Genomic DNA, 14,889 nt, shown 5'->3' with positions numbered 1-14,889 from the left:
CTGGGCAGTCATCCCTGCCGGTCAGGGCGCCCCCAGGATGGGAAAGGGGAAGGACGTGGCTCTGCCACTGGTGGCTCTGGGAGATGACCTCACTCCTCTGACGGTTAGTTTCTTCCTTGGTCCCTGGTTGAATGGGGTGATTTCTAAGTTCCCTTCCAGTTCTAACATTCTATGACATTTCTGACTAATGCACCAGATCAGATATGTACACAAGACCAGAGGCGTAAGAAAATACACAAAGAAACGTGGGTTAATCTAGTGCAAACAGTGTAAGAACTGAATAGGCTGGCTACACGGGCAGTGCTTGAAATACCTATGGACTCACCCTTCCGGGCCTCAGATGCTGGCTTGCAGAACCGTGGTTCCTCCCCAGCCCTCAGGAAAGGGGAACATTCCCAGCTGAGCCCCAGGGAAGTCTGGGCCTGCGTGAACTAAGTGTCCCCAGGTGACAGTACAGCCTTTGTGTGGTGCCAGGGGCTGAAACAGAAGTTACACCTCGTCCCACAGAGCTCCCGACACACAGGGGAAAAATGCTTTGGTAAAAAGTAGTAGGAGTCCTCCCGTGGCCCTCAGTCCCCTACAGGCAGCATTATTTCTAAGCCGCAGTCATCAAGGAAGGGGGCCTCTCAGGCCCAACAAATCCAAAAGCTAAGGGGACCTTAGCGATCTTTTTGGTGAGAGGCTATTAGTTCTTGGTGGGAAAGCATCATCCCCTCTGAGAATACACAAAAGTCATGGTTCTCTCCTAGAAAAATGTATACACACTCAGTTTTGTATGCAAATTCAGGAGGGTATGAGATGCCCTGATTGAGGTCCCCTAGAGGTCCCCAGACACCAGGTTAAGTCTCCTGCCCTAGTTCAGACTCTCTATTTCCTAAGTGAGGAAATTGAGTCCCAGAAAGCGCAGGTGACTCACCCAAGTTCACCCAGTTAATTAGAGCAGAGGCGAGTTCCCAGGAAAATCAGGCCAGCATCTGCCCCAAGCAGGGACGCTCCCAGCAGGGCACAGGATCGCTGATGTCTGACGTGGAGCTCGGTCCCTGCAGATGCCATGGCTCAACTCTGGCAGGGAGCACAGAGAAGAGGGGCAACCAGGGCCCGGTGGCCGGCCCCCAAAGCTTCCGGCTTCTGCTGCCTCTCTGTCCATAGCAGAGAGGGACTTGGGTGATAGCACGCTGACTCGGCACCCTCTGACACGTCATTCCACGCACCACACAGAAGGTTCCTCAGGGAACACTGGACAGACACTCAGAGCTGCCCACATCCTCACCCCCACGGTGTAGACAGGAGATTTGGATTTGTGAGTGGTGAAGTCCTATACCTGGGGGGAGTGGGCGGGGCACCAGGATCTGATAGGACTCAGACCAGATTCAGGTCTCGGCTCTGCTGCTCTATAGCTGAGCTGCCATTGGTGAAGTATTTAACCTTCCCGAGCCCCAGTTTCCTCAACTGCACAACCAAGACCATCATGGTGCCTCTTCCCAGGACTGGTGTAAGAATTAACTGAGATAATTTATATGAAGTACCATGCCTGGCAATACATGATGGCTGTTTTGTCACACCGCCCGGGGCAGGGGACCTTACGGTGGTAAATCCTTCCCTTCAGGATCTCACACCCAGCTTCTTACCGATACCCTCCCTGGTAGCGATGGATGTAGGAAGAAATCCCTCTTCCCACTGTTCCAAGCATTTGCTGAAGAGTGCAGCAGGGGGTCTCTGCAGAAGCATCTGGAAGAACTTGCTGCCATTAGCAGATGCTACCCATGCAGAGGTTGTGAGTTTGCCCCCTCTGAAGATCCTAAAGGCACGTCAGTCGTGACCTTTCCGGAATGGTGGAGTGGCAGTCCTGCCAGGAGGTGAGGGAGGGAACCACATGAGCCATCGTGGCCATCCAGTCAGCAGCTTCAGCTCAGCAAGTCATCAGCAAAAACAGGATGAGACATGGAGGGATGGTGACTCACAGGACAGGAAGCAGAAATCACAGGTGGAGGCCCTCAGTCACGTCTGAAAGACCTGGAAGCCGGAACCAGGGTAAACAGACCCCTCTTCAGATGTTAAAGCTCAGCCAGGGGTGCGCTGGTAACCCAGCCCTCGGGAAGGAGAGCGTGCAGGGGACAAGCCTTCACAGCAGCCTTGTCCTACTCCTTGGTGGAAATACTCACCATGGCCAGTTTGAGGCTGCCAGTGTGACCTCACCGAATGCAGATGGGAACCAGATTCCAGCTGGCACGAGATCACTACTCCACTGGCTGCAGCCGACACCCCAGGATGGGACAATGGTATACATTCCCTGGGCTCCAGTCTGACCTTAGTCCTTGCGAAGAGATCCTAGCACCTTGCACTGAAGATAACTTCTTTTTTTTTACTGAAATGAAACCTGCCTCCTTATAGTCCCCACCGCCTGGTCCAAACTCATTGCCCTAAAGCCCCACAGTCAGTCTTTTCTCTTTCCTACTTGCACACCCCAACTCTTCACCTGTGCCCCTTGTGGCAAGACTTACAGACACTTGCTGGCCTGGCACCAGCCTCTGGGTGCTGCTGGGTCTGCCCTGCGCCCCTCGAAGAATGGCTTACAGAGCTGGGTGCCACATTCCATGTGGGTCTGAGCTGTGCCAGGTTAGAACCTTCCATCACCTGCTTGAACTGAACCGGTCACGAGAGGACCTTTATCTGGGTCTTCCTCCAGGTTTGTTCTAATTCCTTGGCTGGTTTATAAGACCCCAAGGGTGGACCTTAACCTTCTTTCTACCCCAGTGCCCAGCACGTGCCCTGTGCTCACTCTGCAGTTACTCAATAGCTGCTGGCAAGGTTGACGATGACCATTTTCAGGCCCCTTGGCTTCTCTGATCCTACAAAGCACCAGCTGTAGCCCTACATTACCATGCAAGCCATGGGTGATAGGGCCCTGGAGGATCATCATGAGCCAGCCCCTTTCCAGAGAGCTGAGCGTAGCTGTCCCCCAAGCGGCTGTGGACATCGTCTTTACAACGGTATAAGAGCCTCTATTCAGAACCAGAGCCCTCAGGCTAAACTGCAGGCTTATTTTATTCTTGTTCTGACTTGCAGCACACCCGTGCTTTTTATAATAATATATTACGTTGTTATTTTTCTAACGCCTCTTTGTGGAGTTGTTTACAATATGTCCAGCCTTCGTTCCATATGTTTGAACAGGTCATAGGAACACACCTGTCCTCACCTTTACCTTCCAGCTCTTTGCATAAATTATCCCCCAGTCCTCACCACAGCCCAAGAGATCTCCACTTCACAGACTGAGGAAATGAAGCGGATACCTCCGATCAAAGGCTACACTACTGTGTGAGAAGTCCCAAGAGGGATGGACCCAGTGGTCCAAGCTTCCTTGACTGGCTTCTCTTAGCCTCAGGAGCCAGGGGAGGACCTGGCTGTCCCATCCAAGATCCGTAAGTCAGAACAGCTGTGGACAATCTGCTCCCCAAATCCCTCGGTTTAAAGGCTCTCCTTGTCTTAGACCAGGTTACCTCACTGTGTCCTCCAACCAGAGAACCTTCTCCAAACTAACAAGAGGTACACATCCTTCCATAGTTTGGGCCTGGGCCACCAACTTCCTTCATGTGGCTGTGCCATCCTCTGTGGTCAGGACAGAGCCTGAGTCAAGGTCCCTCATGGTTTCTTATGGACAGACTGGTCACAGACACACGTGGGCTGCCACTGGCCACATGCACTAAAACCTTGTGAGTTCCTTGCTCCAGAACAGACCAGGAGTGGTCGGTGTGGATACAGGTCTTCGGTGATACCGCCCATCCCTGCTCTGAGAAATATTTAATGGCCCACAAATGATCCAACTAGCAGGTTGGTAGGCGCAGGTGGGCAAGGGAGAAGATGGTGAATGGTGGTGAATACGTACCATTTTCTCTACAGGGGAGATTTGTCTAAGGTGTGAGCTGGAGTCTGGAATTCCTTCCCATTCTCTCACCATAATATGGGAGCAGATGCATTCTCTCTTTTTCATACTATCCCAGGCATCCTCGTCCTCTCTTCAAATGGGGTCCCGTCTCTGGGACTCAGCTATCGATGTGCAAGGCCTGTGCAGTCCCCTGCATGCCTGATGGCAATCAGCCTCTCACTGGGATAGCCTTGTGGGGAGTAAACTCTCATGTTCTTATTAAGTGATGGCTGGTGTTTCAGAATCACTCCCGTGGATCTGTTTGGGGTTGATTCCTAATCAAAGCTCTCAGGCTCTCCTTTGCCCCCCCTCACTGCCAAAAGGTTAGCATTACAGAGAAGAAAGGTGCTCTGGTTTTTGTTGCTGGGCTCTGCCAGCTTGGATCTGGGGCTCTGGGGAAGATGAGAGGGCTTGATTTTGTCCCAAGCCTTGTGTTCAGATCCCAACTCTGCCGTTACCAGCTGGGTGACTTCTGGCAACTCTCAGAACCTCTCTGGTCCTTGTGCCCGCCTCCAAGAATATCTCGGGTGTCGTGAGGGTTCAAGGAGAGCTTGAATCCAGCAGGTGCACGGAAGACAACAAACCCCGGGGGGTGTGTTAACTGCTGATACCCGGTCACAACCACATTCTCCGACCCATGTTCTATCCCTCAGGACTAAGGCGCTTCCATGGAGCTTTCTGGAATCAGTGGACCTTCCATAGGCATGTTGGGCAAGAACAAGGGGGTGGAACCAGCCTGTGGCGGTCACCCTGGCCCTCTCCCAGAGGGACCCTCCAGCAACAGCTCACCCTGCGGGTCCTACAGCTCCTGCCCACATACACCAGTGGGGAGAGACTGCATTTGCACACCCTCATTTTCTCGAAGGCACAAGAAACCCTGCGCTAGGGCCTCCATGTAGCTACATGGGTAGCTAGATAAATAATCACTAAATAAATAAATAAATAAAAATAAACAAAGAAAGCCTCCAATGAGCTTGAATTGCTGCCGTGCTGAGAGGTAACTGGCAGATTCAATTTAATTATAAGATACAGAGTTGTAATGGGGTGTGTGAGGCTCAAGGAGGATTTCAGTAATGGGAGGACTGCGGGGGTTCTCTGCCTTCTCTGCTGGCTCTTCTCCTAACCCCACCGCCTCTTTTCCTCTCTTGCCGTGTGAGCTGGGGCAGCGGCGGGGAGCTCGACACTGCTCTGGAGGACAATGTCTGGCCCACCCTCAGGGCCTCTGCTCCTCTCTAGCCTCAGCTCCTGGGGTCACCCAAGTTACCAGGCCCAGGCTGGTCCTCGCTCAGGAAGACGGGGAGGTGGGGGCAGCAAGGGGCTCCATGCTCACAGCCCCTGCCTTCTTCTTCTGCTCCAGAGAAGGTGCCCAGCGAGGTACCGGCCCCTGCTGCAAGGCCAGGTGAACAGGCAGCTCTGATCTGTTTGCCTGAGGACAAAAGCAAACTATTGCCTGGCCTGCCTCTTGTACAGCTTTCTACCCAGAAAGTGGAGGGGCATCCTCCAGCCTACTGAGGCTTAGCCAATGCCCTTCCATCCTAGGACCCTGTAATAGGCGACCATGTGCCTCCTCTCCTCTCTGTCTCTCTCTGTCTCTCTGTCTCTCTCTCTCTCTCTTTCTCATACCATCCCAGCTGCCCTCATTGTCTCCTCGGGTGGGACTGCCAGATTGGATGGCCCTACGCTCTGTACACCGCCCCCCCCCCAACTCCCAGAACACTGTTTCCTTCTGCCGCCCCTTTCCTTATACCAGGTGAGAGCAACCGTCTCTGTCTACCCCCACCCTATTCAGCAGAGGGCTTGAGGGCAGAGGCTGGCCATATCTGACTCCACTGATAAATTCCTTAAGGCCAGCTCCTGGCCCTTATGGGACTCTCTTGGTTAATCCTCAGCTTTTATGATTTTATTGGGGCCATAAATGGGTGACACAGAGGTTTGCAAGCACATAACTAAACAGCAGCCGTTCTCCATGCTTCCGTGTCCTGCCTCCACCTCCCTGTCTCCCGGGGAGGCGATCCATCCTTCTCCAGGCATGGACTTCCCAGGGCCTGACTCCCACAAGGATTTCTCAGTGCCCCCTAACCCCCTGGCAGCAATGCCCATGACTCCATTGGCCCGCACCCTCTGAGCACATATGGTCCCCTTCTTCCCACTGGGGTCTCTGCTGGTCACCTGGGCTCAGCATCCAGACCGTATCCCAGGAGAATGACACAGCCCGGGCTCTGGGATCAAATGGGCCTAGATTTTGGTCCTGGCTCCTCCACTTCCCAGCTGTGTGACTTCAGGTAAATTACTCAACTTCCCTGAACCCCACCTGTACAATGGGGCTGATAATCCATATCTCCAGGAATCTGTGTGAAGATTAAATCCATGCATCAAGTTTATATTCATAGCCTTTTGTTGGGCCTCTGCCTTCCCAAAGATCTGGACCTCAAGTCCATGGAATGGGGTGTGAGTATGGGGAGGTAGGGGGGACTTTGGAGGCTTCCTCGTGGCACTCGGTCTTAGTCCTTTGGGGACACTTTTGGTCCTAAAAGAAAAAGGAGAAAAGAGATGCCCTCTTTCTGCCTGGCCTCCTAGCTGTGATTGACTGGCTGTACCAGGCTGAGCCTCCCCAGGGACAGGGCACACAGCTGTCAAGCATCTGGTCCCATTCAGACATTACTCACCAACTTCCAACTTTCTCTCAGGAAAAGTCTAAAAGCCTTGCAGGCATATGGCCTTCAGCAGTCCCTGTCCCTCACAGGATAAGCAGAATGATGACAGGCCAGGGGGGAGGGATGGCCTTCATGATCCTGTTTCTCTGTCATATTCCCTCACAGAGCAATTAACCCCATGGGATCAGACATCTTAAACCAGAGATGGCTGAGGTAATCTTGTACATGTGATAAAACTGTTTCCATAAAATTCTTCAACCAATATTACTAAACTCTCCCCCTATTCCCTGCACCTCTTACAAAGATATTATACCAGTTATCCAAAGAACCTCACTCATAATCAGGTTTACTGGCTTCCACACTTACTAGCTGTATGACCCTGAGTGAGTTATTGAATCTTTTAGATTATCAGTTTCCCATTCTAGCAGATAGGAATAATAATAGTACTTACAGAATTTTTATGATTGAAGAAGATAATGCGTACAAAGTATCTAACACAGAGACTAATAAATCATAAGCAATCAGCAAATTGCAACTGTTTTTTTTAATGTTTCTTGATTTTTGAGGAAAAGAGAGAGAGTGAGTAGGGGAGAGGCAGAGAGAGGGGAACAGAGGACCTGAAGCGGGCTCCTCACTGACAGCAGCAAAGCAAGCCTGATGTGGGGCTTGAACTCATGAACCATGAGATCATGACCTGAGCCAAAGTCAGATGCTCAACCAACCGAGTCACCCAGGTGCCCCTATAAATGGCAACTTTGATTGTGATGATGAATGAAGTGAGCTTGGCCCCAGATGGGGGAGCCCTTGGTGATACCAACCAGTGGAGAGGGGCAAGGCTGGGCTGCATCCAGCCCCCAGGAGGTAAGGTAACCTGTGTCCCAGTTCCAGGGTGTAGAGGAGTGTGGGAGGAGTGCAACCCCTGGGGTCTGCATTGATGCCCAAGTAGCCCAGAGGAAGGCCACATTCTCAGTCAGTTGGTGGCCATGTTGGAATTCCAAGCAATTAATTAGTTGGGAGAAAGACCCCAGGCAGTATCTGAGGGTAGAAGATGAGCCCAACCTTCTGTGAAAAGAAAGATGGCAGGAGCCAAGCAAGGTCTCCAAGAGCCAGCCCGGTGGGCAGAGACTCAGTTCTCATGGAGGACTGAGAACAGAGCATGGCAAGGTGCACCAGGCATGAAGTCAGGCAGACAGGTGGACTCAAGCTTTGCCACTCAATAGCTGAGGGACCCTAGGTGACTCCTCACCCATCTAAAATGTCCATTTCTTTATAAATAAAGATAAGAATAGTAACACCTGTCTTTACAAGGTCGGTGTGAAGGGGAAACAGGATGAGAAAAGTCAAACGCCCATTGCCACCCGGTAAATGTCTGATTTGTCTTGAGCACAACGTAGAGTCGGGCCAGTGGACCAGGAGTTTGGGGAAGCCAGAGGAGTGGTGACCACATGGGCACCAGACTTCCTGTAGGCACGTGGGGTCTGGGCCCAGCGGCAACATGGGCAGTCATGGACCCCACAGCTGGTGGTGAGGAATCACTGAAAGACTGCCTGCCTTAGCTGCCCTGTGGATAGGGCCGTGCCAGCCAGTAAGGGCAGGCTGAGGCAGCTGAGGAGGCCAGGGGCTGGTAAAGGGCTTCCCCAGAGTTACTTCTTGCCATTGCTGCATATGAAGCTGAAGCTTCTTACCATCAGCTATCGGAGGGAGGTCTGCCCCTGCAGGAACTAGCAAGGATGAGCTGGTGGGTCACAAAGACCTTTGGGAATTATCACAATGATTGCTGACCCTTCCCGAAAGAAGATAACGCCACTTGAGCTTTGCCATCTAATTTATTATCTTAAAAATTTAAGACTGTAGCCGGTTCAGGTTTCTCCTACAAGAATTTAATTGGTATGTAATAGCACAGGCAATTAAATAGAAATCAATAGTTTAAAACAACTAATTGATACTTAATATGAATGGGGAAAAACTTAGTTCTAATATAATTAACTCATATTAAATACGTAATGAAATAGCAATTATGTCTTTACAACAATGTAAAGTTTATAGTTCTTTAATAAACTTAGAGTTAGCAAGCAATGAGAGTCAAAAATTATGAAACAGGTATTATTGGGCTATTAAACATTTATTACTTGTCCTGGAGGGCCAGAGGCAGACACTAGTCAGGATTAATAAACCTTTGCTATTCCCCTCTTCAGGCCTCTTTACTATAGAGGTTGATCAGAAAACTGTGATCTCTGCGCGATTTATGGGCACCATTATTGCCTGGGATGTGAGTAATAATGCTGAAACCAGGGTGAGGCAGAACTGAAGCAGAAAGCAGGAGCTTAGCAGAATCAAGGTGAGGACTTCTCAAACACGAGGCTCTGGCATCCTGTGATCACCCAGGCATCCTGGCAAGACTGGCTTTTGATGAGTCAGGCCATCGGTATGGACGCCCACCAAGGGCAACCCCCCAGACAAATCTCCAGCCTTCGGGGCCCTTGGCGAGAGCCACCCCATGACCTGTAACAATTATTGCCTTTAGTGTGGAAATAATTCACATGCTGCTAATGACACTTTGTTTTACTGAACTACAGTGTTTGATTTTCGTTCACCTTTTCACAAGTATATGCCTTACATAGTCAACTGGATTATCATCTCATTGTGGGAGGAAGCTTGCCTTACATGTTTTTGTCTTGTACATGGTGCACTTAGGAGCCTCTCCATGAGCGTCTGTGGACCGGATACCATACCTGTCACACTTTATAAATACATGCTGGTTGTGCAGGGCTGGTACTAACACTTGTGGCAGAGTCTACCCATATATTATTCCATTGCTTTCTATGTTATTCATTACATAATGACTTGATCTACAGAAGACATCTGCTCTCTGAGGTCAGTAAAGCTGATTGAAAAGATATTTCTTCAGGGGCGCCTGGGTGGGTGGCTCAGTAGGTTAGGCATCTGACTTCAGCCTAGATCACGATCTCATGGTTCATGAGTTCGAGCAACACATCAGGTTCCTCATTGACAGGGTGCATTCTCTCTCTCTCTCTCTCTCTCTCTCTCTCTCTGCCCCTGCCCCTCCCCACTTTCTCTCTCTCTCTCTCTCTCTCTCTCTCATTTTTTTTAAATTTTTTTCACCACCTACTAGTTTTTAATTCTTGTCAGATGATAATAATTACATATTTATTTTAAATAAATTAAAATAAATGCACAGGTAAAGACTATTACCTGTGTAATGTAGTAAGGAAAATATTTTAATAAAAGTAGATATAAAGCCATGTTCTAACAGCATACTTTTTCATAAAGTTCTATACAACATACATGTGTGAATTCTATTATTTTTTTTCTTATTCTTTTTTCCCCTTTTTATTTTTTCATTTTATTTTTTATTTTTTAAAATTTACATCCAAATTAGCATATAGTGCAACGACTTCAGGAGTAGATTCCTTAGTGCCCCTTACCCATTTAGCCCATCCCCCTCCCACAACCCCTCCAGTAACCCTCAGTTTGTACTCCATATTTATGAGTCTCTTCTGTTTTGTCCCCCTCCCTGTTTTTATATTATTTTTGTTTCCTTTCCCTTATGTTCATCTGTTCTGTCTCTTAAAGTCCTCCTATGAGTGAAGTAGTATGATTTTTGTCTTTCTCTGACTAATTTCACTTAGCATAATACCCTCCAGTTCCATCCACGTAGTTGCAAATGGCAAGATTTCATTCTTTTTGATTGCCGAGTAATACTCCATTGTGTATTCTTTATCCATTCATCCATCGATGGACATTTGGGCTCTTTCCATACTTGGGCTATTGTTGATAGTGCTGCTATAAACATGGGGGTGCATGTGTCCCTTCGAAACAGCACACTTGTATCCCATGGATAAATGCCTAGTAGTGCAATTTTTAGTTTTTTGAGGAACCTCTATATTGTTTTCCAGAGTGGCTGCACCAGCTTGCATTCCCAGCTTGCTCTCTCTCTTTTAAAATAAGTAAATAAACTTTCTAAAAATGTATTTCTTCATAGCTCATGTAATCATCCAAGACTGCTTCACTTGGGAACCCCATCACCTCAAACACAAGAAGTCCAGAAATGCACCATTATCCGCCCCCCCCCCCATGGCCTAATTGGCTTCCTTTGTCAGCTGCTTCTGACACAGACACCTCTCTTCCCCCAACCTCCCCAACTAAAGCCACTGTGGTCATCTGCCCCCTTCTGCTTGGCCACTCTGGCACTCAGCCCATAGTCTCTTCCCAGAATGTCTTTGAGATTCACCATGTTCTCTCCATCTTCGGCCCCTCTGGGGCCTCAGCCTCACCTGCTGTACCCACCTGGCTGGTCTTCCTGACTCACTTCCTCTTCCAGTCCCTCAACTTGTAGCTACCACAATAGCCTCCAAAGAACACCGCCCCAAAGTTCATTATTCATTATATCACTTTGGATGAGTCTCCCCTTTCATACCTGTAAAGAAGGGGGAGGAATTTAACGGTCCCTACTCCCCAATCTGACATTTCATTTCTATTTGTTGAGCTCGCCCTTACCAGCTACTTCATTGTAGGCATTCTTCACCAAGTGCATCTGATTTTCATACTAACCATGTGCAGAGCGTCTTACTATTAGTATTCACATTTTATAAAGTGCAGAGACACCCAGAGCATGGCTCACTCTGGAGTGCTAGAGCAAGGCTCCAGCCAACACTGAGAGTTTCGAAGCACACATGGCCTCCCTGTGACTCTAGCCAGGTCCAGCTGACGCCTTCTCTGTATGGTCTCAGGAACCATCTGGTGAGCTATTTTCAGCCTCTCCACTGCTCTCCTGTGTCAAGGTGGCAGGGATGGAGAGGCTCTGAATGTCCCCCTGAGAAAGCTCAGGGTCCTTTCACTTGCTTTCTGATCTCAGGCTGTCTTCAGAGAGTGGGGAGATTGAGAGCAGATGTCAGCCCATCATCTCTCACCAGGAGTACTGCAATAGTCAAACAATGGCGCTCTCTTGTCTGGGCTTACCCCTCCCCATCCATCCTCTGCACCAGTGCCAAAATGGTCTTTATAAGATGCAAACCTGGCCTGTCGGTTCCTTCAGAGCTCTCTGAGAGAAGAATCTGCTCCAGGCCTCTCTCTTGGCTTGTAAATGGCTGTCTTCATGTTCATATGGTGTTTTCCCTGTATGTGTGTCTGTCTCCAAATGTCCCCTTTTTATGAGGACATCAGGGGCATTGGCTTAGGGCCCCTCTAATGAGCATTTTAACTTGATTATCTCTGTCAAGGCCTTATCTTCAAATAAAGTCACGTTCTCTGGTGAATCCACATTCCACATGTGAATGAGGGGGAGAGGGGAAGGGCAGGGAAGAGACATAGTTCAACCCACAACACTGTCCTAGCCAGGGCCACCAACATCTGTTCTCTATTGTCTGGTCTGTCTTGATTCACAGCCTCGGCAGCCCTGGGATCCGAGACCTTCCCCTGAGAAAGCTAGAAATTAGACCTGGCTTCTAACCTGAGTACTATTATCAGCTCGTACTTTGCCCTTGAACTGCCCTTTTACTTCTCTGAACCTCAGTCTCTGAAACCAAACTGGAGGAAATAGACCATTCTTCCTCACCTAGTTCACAGAGCTACTGTGGGCATCTAATAAGGTAGTGAATATGACAGCATCGTGTAAAAATAAGGGTCCTGCAAATGTGAAGTAATAGCACTGTATCATTGTTATTACCTCTAAGAATAAAGAAATCCTAAGGCTAGAAAAAGTCCCTTCGTCACCCTGTGAAACTGAAGGAAAACGGTTCCATTTACAAAGTCAGCCCTTTTTATTCCTCCCAGAGGAAAGCTCCATTTCCTAGACTTCTTTTCCAATGAATTTACAACTTTCATTCACTCGGCCACGATCCTCACCTAGCTGACTCCATTGTGCCACGTTTCAGCCCACCTGGTTTGATTCTGACCTGGGTAGGGGAGAGCAGGCTACTGCCCAATAGTCTTTAGTTGGTGCTTACATCGAATCATCAGATTTGTCCTGAGCTCCTGCCATGTGCCAGGCACTGTGTTGGGGACTAAGGGCTCAGAGCTGAAAATGGCACAATCCTGGCCCTTCTGTGGCTCACAGTCCAGGAATTCCTGGGGTTCATTCACTTCTTCCCAAGAAACAATGCCCTTTCCTCATAAATGTTTCCTTGCAGAATAGTATTTCTTAAGCCTTTGCTCTCCTCAGACAGTGCCCTCCCCACCCCATCTGCCGGTGACCCTGGACTTCTTTGCTGTGAACTTTCCTTTTAAGCGAGGATGACTCAATTCCTATTCATCATTTTCCACGGCTGCCTTTGGTACATCTGATGGTTCTGTACTGATAAGTGCTCAACCAAAGGCTGCAGCCCTAAGGTCCACATGGAGAAGACCCCGACATCTTGCTGTTAAAATGGGCATCTGTGATCTGATTCCACTGTCGGTCCCAGCCTTGTGTGACAAGGAAGGTGGCAGTCTGGTGGCTGGTCTAGCTCACAAAGTGAAAGATTCTTTGTGTCACAGTCCATCATCTTTCCCCTAAGAGGAGCCTGCTTCGTTTGGCGGGGGTAGTTTCTCCAAGACAAAGCGATTACTTCCCGATGCCACCCCCGCCACGCCCCACCCAGCCCTCTCTCTGCTCAGTGCCTTTGACAACACACCTCCTCCCCTCTTGGATTTCCACATTCTCCTCCCCTCCCCCACCTCAGCCCTGCTTCCTCCTGTGGACCCAGTGACCTCTAATTTAGCTCTGCAAATCTCTCCAAAGAACATCCCAAATTTTCATATGTGGATAGCTATCTAATTCTCACTTCACTAATTCTCCAACCTGCTCGTTCTTGCAAGGATCCCAGTGGCTTCTCCCCACTTCTCAGTGAGGACTCAGTTGGAGAGCCCTCTCACTTAATACATTTCTTCAGTGTGCTTATTAGCGCCTTGTAATATAGCTGCCTAAATAATTAAGACTAACCCACACGTGTCAAATTAAATGAGCCAAATACATTGAGAAATTGCCTCACCCTCCATTTCTTTTATTAATCAGGTTTTTAAAAAATTCTTTTCCTGCTCATTTGCAAAAATCAAACATGGTCCGTGAGACTCTTACTTACAATAACCATCCATGTGGCCTCTTTCCTCAGGCAGTCACCCTGGGGGCAACCTATTATGTGACACACGATGGGTTGAGTTGGGGTGGCAGAGACAGCCAACGTAGGCGATCTGGACTCAACAGGTCGCCCACACTGTCTCAATCTTTAGGAGAATTATGCCTGCTCCATTTTCTTGAGAGCTTAGGTGATGGTCCAGCAAGACCAGCAGGAATGTTGGCCTAAATCCATCCAGCACCTTCTGCCCCCACTCCTCCGTGCTTCCCTGGGTTCATTGCAGGAACCCCAGCTCCTTTTCTCATTAGGAATCACTGCTGATGTGCTTTAGATGGGCATAAGAAGTCAATGGAAAATATAATAAGAACCGTCAGCAGTTTTATCATTGTGGTGATGAACAATGGTCGTGCAATTATAATGGGCTGGTTAACTCTGCCTGTCGTCAGCATGTTGAGGCTTCTATACAGTCCCAGAGTTTCAGGCAAGGGGCTATTGTTCGCAGGGGCTGAGAGCCTCCTCATAGCTTGTACTTCCGCTGGCCCCCTCCTGGCAGGCTGCATTCCTGCCTCTTGAAGGTGGTTGTTAGAAAGAATCCACAAATATAGTAAGTAAACATCAAAGGGGCTTTGATCCACAGGGCCCTCGACAGAGCAGGAGCCCTTGAAGAAAGAGCCAAGGCCTTGGATGAGGGAACTTAACATCGTCAATTTGGGCGCCTGAGATGTAAAGCTGTTTGAAGTGAGGTTGGCTTGGCCGTGCCTTCAGAAGAGCGTGCTCGTGGAGGGGACGGAAGAGAAGTGAGCGCCTTTGGAAAAGGCACGCTCAGATCTGCTTCTCTGCTCTTTACTGATAGTTAATAAACCCCTTTAGAGAATCAAGAGATCAAAGCTAGTAACCTCCCTGGGCCGTGGCATTCTGCCACCGAACGCCATGCTTTGTTTTTCTCTAGGGCAAGAGCCCCTAAGCTTGACTTATCTGTCTCTCATGGACCCTTTCATCCTGCAACCCATGGAGGGTAGACCTGGGTGACAAGAGGTGGATGGAGAGGTAGGGAGGAGAAATGAGCCCATCCTGTCTAAGCTCTAACAGCCTAGATGTTAACCTCCAGGGCTCAGAGAAACACCCAGTGTCCCAAGAGAAGTTGCTCTAATGCAGCACTCACTGGGACCCACCTTCCCTGAGACACGAATGGAGGGAACCCCTGGGTGCCCAGAAAGCCTGGCAAGCCCTGGGAGGGGGT

General features: G+C 49.2%; 1 protein-coding gene across 3 annotated transcripts in view; it reads left to right on the top strand.

Annotated features, from left to right (window-relative positions):
* The window catches only part of KIRREL3 (kirre like nephrin family adhesion molecule 3), a 548,879-nt gene that overhangs the window by 407,005 nt on the left and 126,985 nt on the right, over positions 1-14,889 (top strand). The window contains exon 2 of one of the 3 annotated variants that reach the window (XM_032595026.1): positions 8,908-8,914. The exons of the other annotated variants lie outside the window; for them this stretch is intronic. The gene's annotated coding sequence lies outside the window, so the exon portion shown is untranslated. The remainder of the gene's footprint in view (positions 1-8,907; positions 8,915-14,889) is intronic. 3 annotated transcript variants of the gene reach the window in all.

The sequence above is a fragment of the Lynx canadensis genome, chromosome D1, assembly GCF_007474595.2.
Source record: "Lynx canadensis isolate LIC74 chromosome D1, mLynCan4.pri.v2, whole genome shotgun sequence".
Lineage (NCBI taxonomy): Eukaryota > Metazoa > Chordata > Mammalia > Carnivora > Felidae > Lynx > Lynx canadensis.
The sequence above is the reverse complement of the archived record's forward strand: the minus strand, read 5'-3'. Positions and strand labels throughout refer to the sequence as shown.